This window comes from Erpetoichthys calabaricus, chromosome 1, assembly GCF_900747795.2.
Source record: "Erpetoichthys calabaricus chromosome 1, fErpCal1.3, whole genome shotgun sequence".
Classification (NCBI taxonomy): domain Eukaryota; kingdom Metazoa; phylum Chordata; class Cladistia; order Polypteriformes; family Polypteridae; genus Erpetoichthys; species Erpetoichthys calabaricus.
This window is the reverse complement of record NC_041394.2, coordinates 32524602-32546846: the sequence shown is the minus strand read 5'-3', so window position 1 is coordinate 32546846 and position 22245 is coordinate 32524602. Positions and strand designations below refer to the sequence as shown.

Below are 22245 nucleotides of genomic sequence, written 5' to 3'. Positions count from 1 at the left end.
AACTTCATCTTAAAATCGTTTATTTTACTAGTTTCTCAAGTAGCACGTTAAATGCTTTGTTCTGTGTTTGATCTTCTATGTGCTCTGTGTGTGTGAATCACTACATGCTTCCGTTCTTTCTCTTTCTCCGACAGGACACAGAATGCATTACATTCGAGATATTACAGCTCTCTGAATAATTAAAATACTGAGATGTATACGTGATATCATTTTCATGATGATAGGAATGAAAGCATGTTATTAAACATGGGAACACGGTGGCGCAGTGATTGTTCATATCTCACGCAAGCGGCTTGCTGCGCCATGTGCGACCTTCGATGAAATAATTTATTACACAAGTACTGTCTCTTTCAAACGTACTAACCTCCAATTCCTGTCCTTACTTTTCTTTCTCCAAAAACCCAGTCGCCACACAATCAGCTCTGTAATAGACGTTAAGCCATTTGTAAGCTTAGAACGCCGATTCTTCAAAACTTTTAAGGAACATTGAAATATCTTCGTAGTACATGCTTAATTATTCTATCCGTCTATCCTTCCAGTGTCGCGTCAGCACCAGCAAGAATACAGCGCAAGGCAGGAGCTATCCGTGAACTAGCTATACGCTGCGGCACCGTGTCCTCACATGTTTAATTATTAACAATACAGATTATTTAAATGAAGTTAAAGTTTTATCTGTATACTATAAGCAACATATTTTTCTGCATTTCATCTTAAAAATGATATTGTCATCAAACGCGCTTTATAAAGTAGCGCAGGTTGTGCAATATTATAACTGTAGTGTAAGTTTACAGTGAGGTGATTGTACTTATAAGTACAAACAGTTCTATAAGGAGCACTTGATGGACTGATTGAGTGCGTTTATAGTTCTTGGGATGAAACTGTTTCTGAAACGCGAGGTCCGTACAGGAAAGGCTTTGACGCTTTTTGCCGTGGTTGAGGTAGTGTGTACTTGAAACTGTATACCAATAATTCTCTTTCCGATCAGCTGCTGCTGTGATTCACACTCAGATACAGTGATATGAATACTCCGAGTGGTGCAGTGAGAGTAATATGGAAAAAGATGATCCGCAGTGGCAACCCTTAACGGGAGCAGCAAAAAGAAGAACAAGATGCAGTGAGCGTAACAACGCTAAAGCAGTTATGGTATTTGGAATACTATGGCTATTCCCTGGACCATTATATTGCTACAGGTTAATTACAATCAGATGCATTACTCTAATAAACAATATGCAGTTAATTTCAGTGTATTTATAAAGCCGCGTCAGGAATGTGGAGCTAAGAAAGAAAGGGTGACCACATAGTAACAGTAGCACTGCTTTGACGCTGGGTGCCGCCAGTCTGCAAAACCGAGCAGAGAAATTGCGTACGCCAAGGTATGAGTTACCGTGGAAATGTGCGTGGCTTTACGCCAAGTTTAGGTTTTATACATCGCGATTTGAGCGTGGAAACGGGAGTACGCAACATTTCTGTGCGTATGCACCGTTTATACATGAGGCTCCTGTAATTCGCATGCTCTATTCATTATCTCAAAACACCACGCACATTCACAGTAATTCCCAGTTATGTCCACCACTCACACCCACGCCCACAACCATACAGAACTGATTCCACATCAGAGAATTTCCAGTTCCAGCATAAATTCACACCCGATCTGATGCTGTTCATTTTCAAATAATATTGCATTTAGTGCAATGATGTTTTCACATATATTGTCTTTCTTTCAGGTGTGTAATAGAAACCACAGCATAGACAGAAGTGTGTACATTATAACAGGTACACACGTTGTAAATGTAGGAAAGACGATCCTTGCGTGTGTGTGAACTGTTAACTGTTAACATTTGAATCTGATGCTTGCATATAGTGCTGTCTTATTCAGTGCGCTTATTCAGTGCGCGCAAAAACATGCAGGTGGCCAGTTGCTGTGTGCTACAACATGCTGGCGGTGATCAACACACATTTTAAAAAAAGAAAGAGACAAATATATGTGACGTTTTGAAGAAATCATTTTATGACGCGAATAGTACCAATCAGAAAACATCGTCGAAGTAATGCAATATTATTTGAAAATGAACAGCGTCAGATCGGGTGTGAATTTATACTGGCACTGTTACTTAGAGTCAGATCAGAAGCTGACTAAGCTGAATAAGCTCCTGTTCTGACTCTAAGTAAAAAGCATGAATTAATCAATAGAAATAACCATGATCGACATTTTAAACTTAACGATTTACAGTGCATACCAATTTATAAATTTTATATCCATTTGGGGTTACAAAGAAAAAAAAAACACTTTCTCCCCAGCGGGGAATCGAACTCACGTCCCTGAAGCACGGCAGGGATGCTGCACTATGAGTCAGCAAATCTTAGCGTTACGCCATGGAAGCTGTTGTATCATCCTTGAACCTTTTGTGAAAGTGTTTATTTGATGTTTGGACTTCAGGCTTCACACATTCTATAGTTTATGCCTACATTTTGTAACATTTATTACTAAAATATGAAAAAGTTTCTGTTTTAACAATGTGTTTACACAGATTACTGTAGAAACAGAACACACATGAAATGCATGTGTTCCAAATAACGATCTATTATTTCCACTCTAAAATTCCAGCAGTTCAGTCACTGTCAGATAATCAAACAAGGCATGAGCTGGGAAAACTTAGTGAACATTCTGCGACGGTGGGGGATGGAATAGCCGGCTGCTTGCTGCTCATCTTGCAGCACATTTAGAAGACAAAAGAGAGATGAGAACGGTTTTAAGGTGGGCCGGATCTACGAGTTTTTTCGTAGACTCTGGTAAAACTAGCACTGAGGCTTAATAACCAAGATAATAATAATAATCATCATCATTATCATCATCAATGAAAATGAAGAAGAAGAAGGAGGAAAACATGATAAGGTAGGATATTGCAGTAAGCTGCATGTAATTGTTGCCACTTTGCAACAACCTGAATAATATTATAATGAACACTGATTCAAATACCGAGACACATACACCGAATGAGAGGTAACCCAGGTAACAGGCATATTTATTTAACAATGAATGATCCACATCTGTACTTCCAGAGGTATCACATACCCACTATTATGGCACATGGCAAACGTCTCATAAAGTAACAGTTATAACAAAACTAGCCACAGTTATTCCTGCACTGTTACTGAAGTTTCATTCACTCTTGAACAGTTCTTGATTGTCTTTCTGAGTTCCATGTTGTGTTGTACTCATGATCCCCCCTTATCTTCTGTGAGACTCTTATTTATCCAGTTGCACAGAACCTTCCTAGGCTTGTAAGGTGTAGAGTGAATGTTCCCAGGGTTCGCTCAGTGTACCTGTGTGACTTTTTACTGTCAATCACCCATCCAGACCCATATGTCTTTTGGTAATATGATGGCTACTACAGTATAGTTTGCATTCATGACCATCTGAGTGTTGTTACTGTGATATTGCTTACAATTCACATATTCATGCTCATCCACACTTCGGGTAATGATCTTTATGTGCAGGGCAATTTGCATGAATGCAGCTTGCTTTAACATAACCTCACACAGAGTCATGGGTAAATGTAAAATCTATGCATTACCTCACATGTTGTAAGGGCATTCAAAGTTTGGTACAAAATTTGAGAAGTACTTGGCTGTGACATACTCAAATTATAGCTATATGTCCCTGGGATGTGGCAGTAAAACCCATGAAGATGACATAGGGAGACATGGGTAGAACGTACAAATTTTACACACCTATCTCCAGACAGAATTCCATCTCAGTATAATGGATCCGTGAGGCAAAAGTGTTAACCATTTTGCAAAGGTGTTTTCTCCATTTAAAAAAGATCTTGAAATATCATCGAAAACCTATGCAGTTATCACTGCAATTCTCCATTACCATTGCCCAGACCATGGAACATCTGTTACATAGTTGTAGTTACATACCCTGATGTTTTTATTACATTTTGAAAATACAGATATAATGTAACTATGTAAGTACACTTTTTTTTGGATCAGTGATAAATTGTTACATTGTAATTATATAAATTGTGGAATAACAATGACAACTGAGTAATTAACTATAATGTTACTTTGTATTACACATAAAGTACGAAGTAGTAACATAGTAGTTACAGTGTAATTATGGACACAATGTAAAGTGTTACCCTTCGTCCTTTTGCATAGATATCGGGAACGCCACACACCCCTTTCCAGCGACCCCCCATACTCTCCCAATCCGTCTACTGACTTCAGAGGAAGAGTCACCAGAGACATGAATGTCACTGCCTAGGTAAGTAAACCTCTCGACAAGGCTGACACTCTCTCCTCAGACAGACACAAAGCTGGATCTTAAAGGCCTGGATCTTGGTTTTTATCCAGGACACTCACAAGCCCAGACACTCAGACTCCTCGCTCAGCCTCCATTGACTCCGTGAAGATCACAGCATTGTCAGCAAAGTCAAGATCCATGAATTTTTCTTCACCAACAGATGCCCCACAGCCACTAGACCCCACGACCTTGCCCAACACCCAGTCCATACAAGCACTGAACAGAGTAGGAGCAAGAACACACCCCTGACGAACCTCAGAATCAACTGGGAAAAACGCAGAGGTTCTGCCTTCACTCTGCACAGCACTCACAGTACCAGTGTACAGGCCAGCCATGATATCCAGCAACCTTGAGGGGATCCTGCGACCCTCAGGATGTCCCACAGGGCAGCTCGATCAACTGAGTTCTCAGTTGATCTCTCTGTTACCTGATATTGAAGAGCAGCTCTTCAGTGAAGGACATTCTGAAATGACTGGCCAAGATAACTGGGCCTGTAGAAGTACCTGGAATCTACTTTTCTTCACATCCATGGCTAGGTGACCACAGGCAGTGCACCACGGACTAATCAGCAACAAATTAAAATGAACGTGTAAAATGTGAGGCATCTTTAATCTCTACCATTTTAAGAAGCACATGGCAAGTGGATGTGAAGGGACAGTTATTTTCAGGCATATTCTAAGAAGACAAAGTAAGATGGAAAAAGTATTCATGGGCATCCAAAAACAAAGCTGTTAATTAGAGTAAAGCAAGCAGTGTCATATACTAACATTAACATACCAACTCAGGCAGAAGGCCCATACTCCTATGGGCATTAAAATAATCTTATTAGGAATGTGATACATTAGAGTGGTCTGCCTGCCTTTCATAATGAGACACACATTCGATTAAATTGGAAAGCCACTGTACTTCTGTATCTGCTCAGCTGCTTAGAATTAAAACTTGGCAAACCTTTATGCACTCAAGAATTTATTATGTCATAATTAATGCCTATAAAACACTTTTTCTTGCCTATAAAATTATAAAAATAAAACAACTGTCACCATAAATTTTAATGGCAATCCACAATTTCTAAAACAACTTTATAATTTTATCATCTTCTTCTCACTCTTTAGACAAAGTGGTTTAAACATATTTTCTTATTATGCTGTACAGAATAACACAAAATTATCACATGAAGAGAAGTGCAACATTTTCCACTGAAAATTGGTGAAGCCTACACAGAGATATGGAACCACTTTATTGATGTTTTTTGTCATTAAGATGAATAAAGGCTTGGGAAATGACATGTGTCACACATACGCATCAGAGGGTCACCCTCCAGGCTCATCTAAGATACGTAATACCACCCTGGAACGAGAGGGGGCACTGGCACTAATAATGTCCTCTGCCCTTTCCTCCACAATGCCAAGAAGATACCCAGTGAGTGCAGCGGACTCTGCCTCTTCTGATCTGCTGCCAATAAGTTCTGAGGCTACCACAGGGAGGCGTCATTCTATGATCAGAGCGCCCAGAACATGGAATTGCATCCTTGTGACCTACACTTGAGAAAACCCTTCGCCTAAGCCTTAAGAGGCAATCTACTTTTTGTTTGTTTATATCTGTTTCAATTTTAAGAAAAAGCCTATGAGAATTAAGTGGGAACGACCAAGTTGGTACCCCAAATTATTTATTTCTTCTCAGCAGCTTGCCATTCTTCACTTGATAACAAACAAGATTTTGGATGCTCATGTTTATCATTTGTCTTACTAGAAAGCTTATGGTAAAAAGGATCCATCCACCCATCCATCCATCCATTATCCAACCCGCTATATCCTAACTACAGGGTCTCTGGTGTCTGTTGGAGCCAATCCCAGCCAACACAGGGTGCAAGGCAGGAAACAAATCCCGAGCAGGGCGCCAGCCCATCGTAGGGCACACACACACACCAAGCACACACTAGGCACAATTTAGAATCACCAATACACTTAACCTGCATGTCTTTGGACTGTGGGAGAAAACCGGATTACCCAGAGGAAGCCCACGCAGACATGGGGAGAACATGCAAACTCCACGCAGGGAGGACCCAGGAAGCGAACCCGGGTCTCCTAACTGCGAGGCAGCAGCGCTACCCACTGCGGCACTATGCCGCCCTAAAAAGGATCTAATTTGATTTATGAAAGAAAACGTGATAGGAGAATGCATGTATATTTACAGGAATTCTGACCCATGCGTATGCCAGATTTCAATCAAACTGGAAAATGTTGACACCCTTGATCAGGGAGGGAAAGACAGCCAAACCACAACTTGTGTATAATAATTCAAATTACTGAGCCATTAAAATGTACGTTGACATGACAAACACATTACACCTCAAAAACAAAGACTATGATGTACAAACTGTAATTATAGTTCCCATTTAAGAGGGCCAATGCTATGTATTTGCACTGAAGAACATTTCTAGTTTTTCATCAGCTTATATCAGCTACCTGTTATAACTGTTATAATACTTCTCAGGGAAATGGCCAAGAGGTCAGGAATATCTCAGCAAAGCTTCACCCCATCATGCAGTCTTTTCTGGCAGATCTTATGGTGTGGGTGTACATTCATAAAATGTAATGTAAATGTAAAAAATGTAATCAGAATGCTTCACTCCACTCAAATTTGCCCTTTTATGGCAAAAACATGTTAATGTTTTCTGAAATATTTAGGATATTTTCAGATTTTGGAATATTTACATATGCATAATGAGATATCTTGGGAAGGCATATGATTAAGTAGGGAAATGCAGCCAAACCAATTAAATAACAACTCACATGCATATTAATTCATACCAAGTCATTATTATAATGTGCGTTGTTATATTAAACTATGATGTACAGACTTTATTTTATTTTCCTTCCAAAGAGGCTCAAACTTCTGGATTAGGAATTCTCAACCTGTAATAATAAAAATAATAATAATAATCAGGTCAGGTTGGGGAGCATGCACTGGTATAGCATATTGCTGCACCCACCACTCAACGAAACAGTTTGGGATCCTGGTTGGCAACACCCCAAGGCAGACAAGCAGTCCAGTCCCACACCCTGGAAATGACCCTCTATCTGTTGCAGCCAGGTGTTACATGGTTGTCCCCTTGGCCTGGCCCAGTTGCTCAGGTCCTCAACAATGAAGATCCTGTGAGCTGGATTACTCTCGGGGAATTGAGCCATATGGCCATAGTGCCATAACTGGCACTCCCTCACAATGCAGGTAATGCGCCCCTTTTGGGATTCCATGAGGACCTGCTCATTCGACACAAAATCAAACCACCAGTTCCCAAGGATTCTCTGAAGAGACACAGTACAGAATGAGTTCAGTATACATCTCAGGTCACTGGATAGCATTCATGTCTCGCAAAAATACGGCAAAACAGGAAGCACCAGGACTCTAAAGACTTGAACCTTCATCCTTTTGCATAGATATCGGGAGCGCCACACACCCCTTTCCAGCAACCTCAAGACCCCACATGCTCTCCCAATCTGTTTTCTGACTTCAGAGGAAGAGTCACCATAGACATGAATGTCCCTGCCGAGGTAAGTAAACCTCTTGACATGGTCAACACTCTCTCCGCAAACAGACACACTGCTGATGGCTGTGCCCAAGAGGTCATTACAGGCCTGGATCTTGGTTTTTATCCAGGACACTCACAAGCCCAGACACTCAGACTCCTTGCTGAGTCTCTCGAGAGACCCGATCAGAGCCTCCATTGACTACAAGAAGATCACTGCATCATCAGCAAAGTCAAGATCAGTGAATCTTTCTGCACCAAGAGATGTTCCACAGCCTTGTATATGGACCCCATGACCTTGCCCACCACCCAGTCCATGCAAGCATTGAACAGAATAGAAGCAAGAACAGACCCCTGACGAACCCCAGAATCAACTGGGAAACATGCAGAAATTCTGCATTCACTCAGCACAGCACTCACAGTACCAGCGTATGGGCCAGCCATGATATCCAGCAACTTTCGGGGGATCCCGTGAAGTCTCAGGATGTCCCACTGGGCAGCTCAATTAACTGTGTCGAAAGCTTTATGAAAATCGACAAGGGCTGCAAAGAAATTCTGCCAAAATTTGCATTTGCACTCAAGGAGATCACTCACTGTAATAATAATAATGACTACAATAATTATTACAGTGGTCTCCCCAGAAATTTTTTCCAGCCGGGTGGCATGAAAAAGTAGCCAGGTGGGGCAGGATGGGGAAATTTGGTGGTGGGGAAAATTAAATGTGCACTATTTGTATTAGTTAATTATTATTATTTTCCAATGCGCAATATGACTTCCCTGCGGTGGGTTGGCACCCTGCCCAGGATTGGTTCCTGCCTTGTGCCCTGTGTTGGCTGGGAATGGCTCCAGCAGACCCCCGTGACCCTGTGGTCGGATTCAGCGGGTTGGAAAATGGATGGATGGAATATGACTTCCTTTTTTAAGATTTGGCACTTGTGCCAGAATATTTTTATTAAATTTAAGAAGTATCCAATTCAGGATCCTAATTGTTGTGACATAAACCAAGAGACACAAGTATTGTCGCTGTCGGGAAGAAAAATGAAAACAATGGGAAAAAAAGTATGGGAAACCTAATGAAGAAAAATGTAAAAATATTCTTCAAAGCCAACCTGCACATGCAGAAGGTGTCTTCAGTTAAATATTTATTCTTATTTTCTTCCTAGAGGCCCAGTTGTCTGCAGCTTTCCCATAATCAAAGTCCCCAGGATCTAGGCCATCCAAGGAGATCAGCATGAGATTATTTAGAGTGCTTTGATTCATGCGATTTCTCAAACATGTCTTGATTCTTTTAAGGGCAGAAAAACCCCTTTCACATTCAGCTGTGCTCACTGGGATCACTAGCCCAACATGAGCTAGTTTGGCTAAATTTGGAAACGACTCTTTGAGCTCTGATGTTATTGCCATGTTTAGTAAAATCTGTTTTGGACTGAAGTCTTTGTATGATTGACTTCTGATCATTTTTGACGCAACTGTCCATTCTTCCCTGCTACTTTCATATTTTTAAATTGGAGGGCTACCATTTTGGAGTAATGATCGAAAAGAATTTCAGCAGACTCACTTGAATCATGAGTTTCTGCATTGAAAACTTTTGAAAAGCTGGGAATAATTGGCATGTCAGGGAATCTTGCATCTAGGTGCTTGACAACTGTCTCTAGGTATCTATACTAATAAAAGGCAAAGCCCTCTCTCACTCACTCACTGACTGACTCACTCATCACTAATTCTCCAACTTCCCGTGTAGGTGGAAGGCTGAAATTTGGCAGGCTCATTCCTTACAGCTTACTTACAAAAGTTAGGCAGGTTTCATTTCGAAATTCAAAGCATAACGGTCATAACTGGAACCTCTTTTTTGTCCATGTACTGTAATGGACTGCAGCTCGCTGGCCATGGGAGGCGGAGTTGCGTATCGCGTCATCACACCTCCCACGTAATCATGTGAACTGACTGTGAACGCAGTACGTAGAAAACAAGGAAGAGCCCCAAAAAGCGCTGAAGAAAACATTCATTACACAATTGAGAAGGCAGCGAAACAATAAGAAGCGAGCGAGTGACGCATTCAAGCATATTCATAAGTGCAACTAAGGTGGAAACAAAGCACGGTGTAAACCGTAAGTTTAAATTAAGTTTGGCAAGATTGCTTTTCTCCTGTACAACTATACGTTGCATTCTCAACAGTAAGCTTGCACAACTTGGTCATATTACAACTGGAGTGCTGAACTGACAACATGGTATACAAAGAGAACTATAACAATCGTAATAAACGAACAATAAAACAGCGGAGAACCCGTGGATTCAATAAAAAGGCTGCTTCCTTGGCGAAGCAAGGAAAAAGGATGGCCTTATATGGCGTTAATTTATAAAACAGCGGAGAAGCTGTGTAAAGACTGCTTCACAAAAAAACAGCAGAGTGCCTTATATGAGCAGGCAGTCAGCTAAAGAAGGGAATCAATAAATAACTATAAGCGTAATAAACGAACAAAAAATAGCGGAGAATCCGCGGATTACATAAAGGAAATGGGTACCTGAACAGAAAAGTGAGTGTCAAATACCTACACAATAACTATAACAATCGTAATAAACGAACAATAAAACAATACAGAACCGCTAAGCAAGGAGAAAGGACGGCCTTATATGGAGTTTGTTTATAAAACAGCGGACAGGCTGTGTAAAGGCAGCTTCACAAAAAAACAGATCCTTAACAAATTGTTATTGGTATATTTTCCCTCAATTTAAAAAGGTTTTCTTTTCTTCTTAATTAAAATTTAAAAGCAATACTTCACCGCTGTGAAGTGCGGGAATTTGGCTATATGCAGTGAGTGTGTACGCCTGATGAGCCCAGAATTAGGGTGAAACATGTGTCGCGTACTCTTTCCATTATTTGACAGTAAACTATTTTCAACCATTCTATGATCTGCTTCTCACAACTGAGGGCACCGTGGCAGATGTTAGCTGACTTGCTGGCAAACCACAAGCATTACCTGGTAGGTAACCACCCATACAATCAGATTGCGATTCAGACTTCGAATGCCGTGAATGTAATTACCCCGATCTACATGCTGTCAAATAAACGAACCACACGCCGTGGCGCAATGTTAGTGGCTTCGCCTCTAGCGCTGACGTCCGAGGTTCGATTCCCGTAAGGGAGTGCAGTGAGTGTGTACGCCTGATGAGCCAAGAATTAGGGCGAAACCCTGCTTCTCACAACTGAAGGCACCATGGCGAATGTTAGCTAACTTACTGGCCAACCATAAGCGTTACCTGGTAGGTAACCACCCATACAATCAGATTGTGATTCAGACTATGAATGCCGTGAATGTAATTACCCCGATCTACATGCTGTCAAATAAACAAACCACACGCCGTGGCGCAATGTTAGGGGCTTCGCCTCTAGCGCTGACGTCCGAGGTTCGATTCCCGTAAGGAAGTGCAGTGAGTGTGTATGTACGCCTGATGAGCCAAGAATTTGGGCGAAACACGTGCCGCGTACTCTTTGCATTATTTGACAGTAAATTATTTTCAACCATTCTATGATCTGCTTCTCAAAACTGAAGGCACCGTGGCAGATGTTAGCTGACTTGCTGGCCAACCATAAGCGTTACCTGGTAGGTAACCACCCATACAATCAGATTGTGATTCAGACTACGAATGCCGTGAATATTATATATATATATATATATATATATATATATATATATATATATATATATAAGTAGATATGTATATATATATATATGTGAATGTATGCATGTATGTATGTCTATATTTATATATATATATATATATGTGCATATGTATATATATGTGTATATATGTAGATATGTATATATATGTACATATGTATATATATATATATATATATATATATATATATGTAGAAATGTATATACTGTATATGTATATATTTGTTTACATAACCTCTTTAACACACTACTTCTCCGCTGCGAAGTGCGGGTATTTTGCTAGTCTATACATATAAAAGCCAAATACCACTGACTCACTTCTCACAAAATCTCCCGAACCATGAGGACTTGGGACTTGAAATTTGGACTGTTGGTTACCCTTAGCCCATAGGTGCTCGCCAAGAAACGGTTTTAAAAATTTCGTGGTTCAAGTGCAAAATTTCTTATAGTTTTCTAGACCCGTTTGTATGTCTGTCCGCTTTTCACGAGAGAACTACTTAACTGATTTAGGTTTTTTTTTCTATAATTTGCTTGAACATTCCGTTGATTTTGCAACTTTCGCATTGCACTAAGTTTCATAGTCCGCATGCGGTACCAATTTATTAGCGCGAACCTGAGACAGACTCATCGGGATGCGGGGAGAGAGGCGGAGGCCTCCTCACTCACACATCTGCCTTGGGGTGTAACCTTAACTCCACTTAGTTAGCAAATGAGAGAACTACTTAACTGATTTAGATCTTTTTTTTTTTTCTATAATTTGCTTGAACATTCCGGTTGATTTTGTGACTTCTCTCATTGCGCTAAGAATCATAGTTCGCTTGCAAGAGCGATATATTCACGCTAATCTGAGACAGAGGTTCCAGGCCGAGGGGAGGGGGAAGAGTGACATCAGGAGTAGAGAGCTGGGCAGGGCCCTTCTCTCTGTCCTGTTTCACTAATACACGGGGGGGATGGCTAGTATATATATACACATGACATATATATACATACTGTATATATATTTATAAATCATTTATATAAAAAAGCACATACAGTGCAAATATTCATGTGTGTCTTTTGCCTTTATTGTCACCATTCTGAGAAGACATATATATTATTAATTCTGCTACACATGACAGTAGACTTGAACATGAACCTGAAGTGCAGCTATACCTATCTGAACTTGATATCCTGATATCAGACAGCGTTTCCCACTACAGGACAAGCACTCTGGTCTAATTCACTTCCTTAGCTTCTCAACACTGTGTACCTGTGAGGTCAGTGAAGGTCTTTGTAATGCAGCTTCAAGAAGTATAGATAAGAGAAAAAAATGGACTCGCTTCTGATAGAGCTGAAATATTTATGTTTTTATAAAGAACCGGTGCCTAACATTGCAAAGCTTAAGAGAGAGAGAGAGAGGTTGAGAGCATGCACTGATGGGTCTGTATCGTAGGAGTGACATAACAAAGGAGTGACATAAATACAGTATTAAAGGAGTGACATTTTATTGGAGTGACAAATTATGATTAAAATTTTATATCAATAATTTGTTATCTTGCTTCAACAGAGAGCAGGAACATAACTGAAAGAACGCTTGCCAAAAATGAAATAAAAAATGAAATCATTGACGTCTCACCTACCACTTGGATGGTTAGTTGGTTGGTTGGTTGTCACTCCTTTGAAATTTATATCTGAGGTTTCACTCCTTAGTTATGTCACTCCTATGACATGTCACTCCTTTGAATAGGACCGGCGCTGATAGCACATGCCAAGTGCAGCAGGTGACACCTCAGCACCACACAGGAACAGTAGGAGTTGTTTTATGGTGGCTGGAGTGCCAGTCCTGCTACCAACCCCCAAGGTTTCCCTGTAAGTTGCATTGCCTGTTTGGATATTTATTTTAGTTACCATGAATTACAATTAGGATGCAGCTTTTTTATTGAAAAATATCAATTTGTTGAAACAGCTTGCATTTATTATTGGTTAAATATTACAGAGATTTACTGGAGTAAATTTAATAACTATCATTAAAATATGCTTATTTTTTCCTAAACAAAAAACAGAAGTTTCATTCACTATGACTTACTAAACAAAATTGTGCTTTTCTTCTACATTTGTTGCGAAAAGGTAGCATCATTCTTTTTTTTTCTAATAAAAGTAACTTGCATTCTCTATCAGTGTCAAAAAATGGTATTGGTGCATCTCTACTAATAAAATTACTTGATTATACCCAAAAGTCACTCAGTCATTTTCTAACCCACTTAGTCGTAAAAGGGTCGTGGGCATTGTTGGAGCCTATCCCAGTTCGCATAGGGTGTGAAGCAGGAACAAACCCTGGACAAGATGCCAGTCCATCACAGGGTGAACAAACACACACCAATCACACAAACAAAGGCCAGTTGAGTACTGCCAGTCCACCTAACCTGCATGCCTCTGAACTGTGGGAGGAAATGGGAGCCCCAGGAGGAAACTCATGCAGACAGGGAAACTCCACACAGGGGAGGCCTAGGACATGAACCCTGGTCTCCATACTGTGAGGCAACAGTGCTACCACTTCAAAAACCAAGATAAACAGCCCTGATAAAATGGTAGACACTGAGGCTAGGGGATAATGTCCTGGTTCAACAATATGGCTGTTAGTTCAGTTTCTACCACTGAAAAACTCTTATCAGAGCGATGAATCATTTCACTTGAAAGTGTCTGAGCTGTAGATATACTGAAACAAATGAGCTAACTTGCTTGAACCACCAAGGCAACTATATAAACTGATGTACAGTATACATCAGGTGCCACAATGGTACAGCGGGCAGCATTATTTCAAAGGAAAAAGAGCCTGTTCTGCCTTTAATTATATACAGTAGTTCCTCTGTGTTCTGAATCCAGCCCAACCTGTCATTAATGTGGGCCCCCCAAGTACCTGTAGGAGCACCATCTGTATATCTACCCCCTGAATCCAGACATAGAAACACTTTGGTGCAGTGAAAGTCAATAACCATTTCCTTGGTTTTGCCAATGTTAAGATGCAGACAATTGTCTTTGCACCAATAGACAAACTTTTCCACCTGACTCCTCTCCGCTGTCTCATCCCCCTTATCATTATACTCAATAAGTGCAGAATCATCTGAGAATCTCAGCAGGTGACATGACCTGGTGTTATGTTTATAGTCTGAGGTGTACAGAAATCAACAAACTAATTAAAAGGGTAGGCTCAATTATTGGATGCACTCTGGACACCCTGGAGGTCATAGTAAAGAAGAGAATTAAAACAAAACTGAGTGCCCTTATGAACAATGCTGCACATCCTCTCATCAACATACTAACACTGAGGACTTTTAGCCAACAAATTATTCAACAGATGTATGTAAAGAAACACAAATGGGGACTCATTTATACCAACAGAAAATTGTCAGCATAGTGCCACAATGTGACTGTGATAGCCAAGTCAGAACTTCCTTTCTTTTGAATTTTCTTGCTTTGCATTCATTCTGGTATATGTTCAAAACAAAATGTTTTATTTATTTATTTACTTACTTACAGTATCTACCTATTTATATATTTACCAATAATATATATGATAGCATGCAGTGAATACACTTGACTTGAGCATTCAAAGTTTTCAGACTCATTCTCTGTACGTTTAGCATTTGTTTGCTCAGAGGTTGATGCACTTGCTGCTTCCTGAGCAGCTCTTGTTTTCTCCACCCTAGCAGCCCGCTTCTTCTCTTCTTTCGACGGCAACTTTTCGTGTTAAAACTGATTAAGTCAGTGTTTGTGTTGCAATTACTTAGTAAGTTTTCTTTAATTTTTCACTTAAGCTGGCACTTATGTCTTTAATCTGCCTAAAGAATGATTTAAGATATGAAGGGGTAAAGGAAGTGATGGCGAAAGTGGTAGGGATGACAACGGCGCCCGTACGCATGCGCCACATGACCAACCTGCTGGCCGCTGCTGAGTGTTGATTCTACAATAAAATAAAATAAAAAGAGGAATAACTTTGGAGGTCAATCATCACCACGAAAGTGGATAGTAGACATCATGTAGTACTGTATATGTATACCAAATTTCAGGTCAGTAGGTCAAACGGTTTGCGAGCTACAGATGAATTAAAATCCTGGACAGAAAAAACGAACAGCCACGGTAGTGTAATATATATAAAGATTTATTTAAACAGCTTCTTTGAAAAAATAAATCCTCCCTGGGGACAAATAAAGTTTCATCTATCTAAACGTTTGTTAAATTTGCAGGTGAGCTACAGTATTCTTAGCAGCTGCAACTTTCTCCTGGGACTCAAGTTTCCTTTAGCAAAACAAGGCTTGTGCTAAGATGACTATTGACCTCTAATTAGCCTGATGTGAGCAGTTCAGGATGTGTGTGAGTGCACCTTGTGAATGAACTGGCAAATCTTTCACAGCATGGTTTGCTATTGCGATAAGCTCACATTCTGGACAACCATAATATGCACAAAATTAGTACAAAATATGGATGGATTAATTCAAGCTGAGATATGTAGTTCAGAATAGGTCAGCACAACAATATGATGGTACGCACGCAACGTTTCAGTTTAATGCATTATAGCTCTCATAATGCTAAAAGTGTACAACATGAATACCTAATTCATAATATTAACAACCTTGTCACATCATAGCTTCTCTGAAAATATGGCAGTTAATTTTGTTCAGGCTTGCTGTGACTGCAGCCTATAGTGATAGAAGACAAGACAAAATCCAGGGGGTACCCATACAGATACACACACACACACACACACAGAGCTCTTTGGGATGTAGTAATTGCAGTACCTTGGGAAAACAGACACAGACTTGAGGTGAAAAAAACAGAACTTGAGAGCCACTGTATTAGGCAGCAGAGCTAAACATAATGTAACCATGCATCTCCAATTATCAAATGTGTTTTAAACCAGAGTTAACATCACCTGCGTAAATACTTATTAAATATGTACAGTTAGGTCCTTAAATATTTGGACAGAGACATCTTTTTTCTAATTTTGGTTCTGTACATTACCACAATGAATTTTAAATGAAACAACTCAGATGCCATTGAAGTGCAGACTTTCAGCTTTAATTCAGTGGGGTGAACAAAACGATTGCATAAAAATGTGAGGCAACTAAAGCATTTTTTAACACAATCCCTTCATTTCAGGGGCTCAGAAGTAATTGGACAATTGACTCAAAGGCTATTTCATGGGGAAGAGTGGTCAAGTCCGTCGTTATATCATTATCAATTAAGCAGATCAAAGGCCTGGAGTTGATTTGAGGTGTGGTGCTTGCATGTGGAAGATTTTGCTGTGAACAGACAACATGTGGTCAAAGGAGCTCTCCATGCAGCTGAAAGAAGCCATCCTTAAGCTGTGAAAACAGAAAAAACCCATCCGAGAAATTGCTACAATATTACGAGTGGCAAAATCTACAGTTTGGTACATCCTGAGAAAGAAAGCAAGCACTGGTGAACTCAGCAACTCAAAAAGACCTGGACGTCCACGGAAGACAACAGTGGTGGATGATCGCAGAATCATTTCCACTGTGAAGAGAAACCCCTTCACAACAACCAACCAAGTGAACAACACTCTCCAGGGGGTAGGCGTATCGATATCCAAGTCTACCATAAAGAGTAGACTGCATGAAAGTAAATACAGAGGGTGCACTGCAAGGTGCAAGCCACTCATAAGCCTCAAGAATAGAAAGGCTTTGCTAAAGAACATCTAAAAAAGCCAGCACAGTTCTGGAAAAACATTCTTTGGACAGATGAAACCAAGATCAACCTCTACCAGAATGATGGCAAGAAAAAAGTATGGAGAAGGCGTGGAACAGCTCATTATCCAAAGCATACCACATCATCTGTAAAACACGGTGGAGGCAGTGTGATGGCTTGGGCATGCATGGCTGCCAGTGGCACTGGGACACTAGTGTTTATTGATGATGTGACACAGGACAGAAGAGGCCGAATGAATTCTGAGGTGTTCAGAGACATACTGTCTGCTCAAATCCAGCTAAATGCAGTCAAATTGATTGGGCGGCGTTTCATGATACAGATGGACAATGACCCAAAACATACAGCCAAAGCAACCCAGGAGTTTATTAAAGCAAAGAAGTGGAAAATTCTTGACTGGCCAAGTCAGTCACCTGATCTTAACCCAATTGAGCAGGCATTTCACTTGTTGAAGACTAAACTTCAGACAGAAAGGCCCACAAACAAACAGCAACTGAAAGCCGCTGCAGTAAAGGCCTGGCAGAGCATTAAAAAGGAGGAAACCCAGCAACTGGTGAAGTCCACGAGTTCAAGACTTCAGGCTGTCATTGCCAGCAAAGGGTTTTCAACCAAGTATTAGAAATGAACATTTTATTTCCAGTTATTTAATTTGTCCAATTACTTTTGAGCCCCTGAAATGAAGGGATTGTGTTACAAAAATGCTTTAGTTGCCTCACATTTTTATGCAATCGTTTTGTTCACCCCACTGAATTAAGGCTTAAAGTCTGCACTTCAACTGCATCTGAGTTGTTTCATTTAAAATTCATTGTGGTAATATACAGAACCAAAATTAGAAAAAAGTTGTCTCTGTCCAAATATTAATGGACCTAACTGAAATTAGCTAGAAACTATCATGTTATCTTTTACAAGCTGCTAATGAATATAATCATTATAAGATTACCTATGTATGTAATCCTGTTAATGAAATACTAATCACTTACAAATCATGCAATGTGCAGAAAGCAAATTTTTGAATATGTCTTTAGTTACAAATTAACCGCAGTGTAAAAATCCAACCAATCATGAATTCTTTTTTCTCCTTTTAAATTACTGTATTGATTTCTTTGCTTAATAACTGATAGATCCATGAGATATATTGTATTACATCTTATTCAGATCACATTGGATACTCATATAGACAGCAACCAAAAGAAAAAAATTAACATAGTGTAATCGCTCAAAATAACGTAACGAAAAAATAATAATAGTTCATAACAGGTCAAAACTGAAGACATCATTCATAAAGGTATATGAGATACTAATGAAAACTGTGAATTATTCCTTAAAAACAGAGTATAGGAGTCAGTCTTGGTGAAAAAGAATTGTCTGCATCTTAACATCAGCAAAAGCAAGGAACTGCTTATTGACTTTCACCGCACCAAAGAGCCTCGATGTCTATTCAAGATTCAGAGAGTGGCAGTAGAGGAGGTGCACTTCTACAAATACACGAGGGTCCAAATTAAAGACAGGCCGGACTGGTCGCATAACATAGAGGAACTATATAAAAAAGGGAAGAGCAGGCTCTTTATACTTAAGAGACCGTGTTCTTTTTATGTTGGGTAGTGACACCCTTTACATCTTCTAATATTCTGAGATGGCCAGTGCAATTTTTTATGCTGTAGTGTGCTGAGCTGGTGACATCACTTCAAGAGAGGCCCACCAGATTTACAAGCAAATTAAAAGGGTATGCTCAGTTATGGGACACACTCTGGACCCCTTGGAAGTCGTAGCAAAGGAGAGAATTAAAAGAAAAATGGGCACGATTATGAACAATGCTGTACATCCTCTCTCTGACACACTAAAACTGAGGACTTTCAAATAATAAATTATTCAGCAGAAGTGAGTCAGAAAAAACTATGGGGGGCTCCTTTATACCAACAGCAATACACGTGCATAATGCCTCACTGTGACTGTGACAACCTAGTCAGAACTTTTCTTTCTTTCTAATTGTTTTGCTTTACAATCATTCTGGTGTGTGTTCAGACCAACCTGTGTGTTTATTTATGTATTTACTTATTTATCTACTTATTTATTTACTTAAAGAGTTTCTGTAAAAAACAAATTTCCCTCTGGGGACAAATAAAGTTCTGTATATCTATCTATCTATTACATAGTGGCTTATCTATCTATCTATCTATCCATCCATCCATTATCCAACCCACTATATCCTAACTACAGGGTCACGGGGGTCTGCTGGAGCCAATCCCAGCCAACACAGGGTGCAAGGCAGGAAACAAACCCCGGGCAGGGCGCCAGTCCACCGCAGTCTATCTTTCTATCTATCTATCTATCTACAAATAAATGAATTATTTTTTTTATATTATTTACAGAATAGCACATCATTTTCCCATTGTGTTGTTAGGATTTCTTCAGCTGTGCAAAATAAGGTGGCACGATTGAAGTGTGGTGTCATTACAATAGATAGTTCATAACCGTCATTTATCTTAATCCTATAATTAATTCAAGGAAGGGCATGGCCTACCCCAGGAGCAACTCTCAAATGTGTGACTAGATATAAATCATGGTATTGATGTGAACTGGTTACTTAAATGATCAGCTTGAAATTGCTACTTGGATTAAATCGGAAAAGCAACCAATAAATATGAGATTGTTACATTTTTAAGAGTGGTGAGATATATTTTTCTCAGAGGCATCACACTGCAAAAATGACTTGTTCACCACTATACTAAATAAAAAGAAACTAGTCTTACTTCAACTTTCCCATATCTCTAAGTCCTTGACTTAGTGCTGCTTTCAAGGCATACTGCAATGTACGATGAAACTGAGATTTATTCATGCATCCATTTTTTGAGTCTACTCATATCCATCACTTGATGCACAGCAGGAAACTACAATGCTTATGATGTCAGTCCATAACGGGATACAAACACAAACACACCTACTATTACACGTCTAATACTCATTTAGAGTTACCATCCAGCCTTACACGCTGAACTTTGTGATCCATCCATTTTCATAACCTGCTTATCCAGGGCAGGATTGAGTCTATCCTGGCAGGCATCGGCACAAGGCAGGAACAATCCCTGGACTGGGTGCCAGACACATGGTGACCATGCATACTCCACACAGGCAGCACCCAATGCAGAAACCGCCATCTCCTTGTTCCAAGGCAGCAGCACTACCACTACGCCACCGTGCAACCCCAACTTTGAGATATGTTAGGAAAATGGGGTACTCCGATAAGACCTACAGGAAAATGGGGTACTCCGATAAGACCTATACCAACATACAGAATACACAAAACATGAATCCATGATTGCTACAAATATATTCTTTCCAGCATGACCAATTCCTAAAGTAAAATATTAGCTTACAAATCATCACTGAACTGTGCTTTCCAATTCAACAGTCTATTCGGTTTCTGCACCTGGTCACGATTACACAGAGACAAATCAATGGGTGACCTGGCATCACCGTGCTTTTTGGTATATTAATTTTTGCTTAACGTAATGCATTGTTGCTAATATTGGCAGTGCTTAAGCTATACCCACTGCAAATTGAACCGATTCAGCACGTCATACTGGTGTTGTAAAATCAATCCAGTGTTTACTCCACCATTCTAGCAATATTAAAATCGCAGTTTTTAATCATCATGAACTCTCTGCTGTTCCTTCAGTTCTTTCATTTTGCTTTTTAAACTTGTGAGGATTTTAGCTCACGTGCAGCCTTTTTATCTAATCTTTACTGAGACGTGTCATACTCCAATAACACTGCTGTTCTGCTAAAGCAAGTATACTTATCAGCACGTGTACTTTTCCTCCATTTTCGTTTAAACACGTATCTTTTTTTTTTTTTCGAAAGGCACAAAGCTTAGCCCGAGTTCTGTCCTTTCCCGGGTTCCCCGCCTGTCACCGCGTATAACTAAGCGAAGTCCTCGCCGCCGCACAAGGCATGCACACACACCACTACACGGCCTTCCAAGGGTGGTCACGCATGACTTGTAATTCAACACTGTATGGTATTATTTGTAGCTGTCAAAAAGACTCTTATTACTCACTTGTGAAATACTGATTTCCAACATTTAACACTATACTCTGCCGATCGAGCCTCTCCTTCAAAAGTCCAGCGATCCCCGCCAGCCGTGCCGCGAGCACACCACCTGACAGTGCCAGCGCCAAAGTCTTACCTCCTGAAGACAGCGCACTTGTACGCCTGGGTGACAGCGTGTCCACCGGTTTAGAGACCGCAGACCTTCAGCCGCCGTCAAAATAGCATTCGAGTGCCGGCATTAGGCGAACTTCAGCGACAACACCCCTCAGGAAACTGCGCTCCTCCCAGCGCCCCTCCTCTCCTGACCCGTGAGTCTACTGTTGTACTTGTAGCCGGCGCGTGTCACGCAAGGATAATGGTGCGTCCGTTGGGCTGTTATATTCCTTCTCCGATATTTACGTGGTTTGTGCAGAAAAGTGGAAATAAACAATTGTGAGTGTTCTAAATATATGTGAAGACGAGGTGACGGAGGCGATGGGGCAGTCGGGGAAATGTCTGGAAGTTCAAAACACAAAAAATGAAAGTGGAAGTAATCCAATGGATTAGAGAGTTGTAGCCATGGGTACGAAAAGGCATGAAGCCAGCCAAACCATATTAATTTCCTCGGCAGTTCCAGCGGAAACTAAATTAGATGAGGACAAACTATTAATTTTTTCTGAAAATGCAAAATTGTCATGTAATAAGATAAAATTAAAGGAACATTTTTGAATCAGAGTATAGCATCAAGTCAATGAAACGTCTGGGCTATTGGTCTGGTCGGTTAAGTAGCAGTTGTTGATCAGTTTCAGCTGCTTTGGTGTTAATGAAATTAACAACAGGTGCACTAGAGGGGCAACAATGAGACGACCCCCAAAACTGGAATGGTTTAACAGGTGGAGGGAGGCCACTGACATTTTTCCCTACTTAGCTTTCCTGACTGTTTTTTCACAAGCTTTGCATTTGGCTACGGTTAGTGTCACTACTGGTAGCATGAGGCG

At 40.3% G+C, this 22245-nt stretch overlaps 1 long non-coding RNA gene across 1 annotated transcript in view; it reads right to left on the bottom strand.

Annotated features, from left to right (window-relative positions):
- Window positions 1–21591, bottom strand: part of LOC114648407 (uncharacterized) — a 102620-nt gene extending 81029 nt beyond the window's left edge. Inside the window, exon 1 of the long non-coding RNA XR_007933513.1 lies at window positions 21405–21591. This is a non-coding gene — a long non-coding RNA (uncharacterized LOC114648407). The remainder of the gene's footprint in view (window positions 1–21404) is intronic.
- Between the last annotated feature and the right edge of the window lie 654 nt (window positions 21592–22245).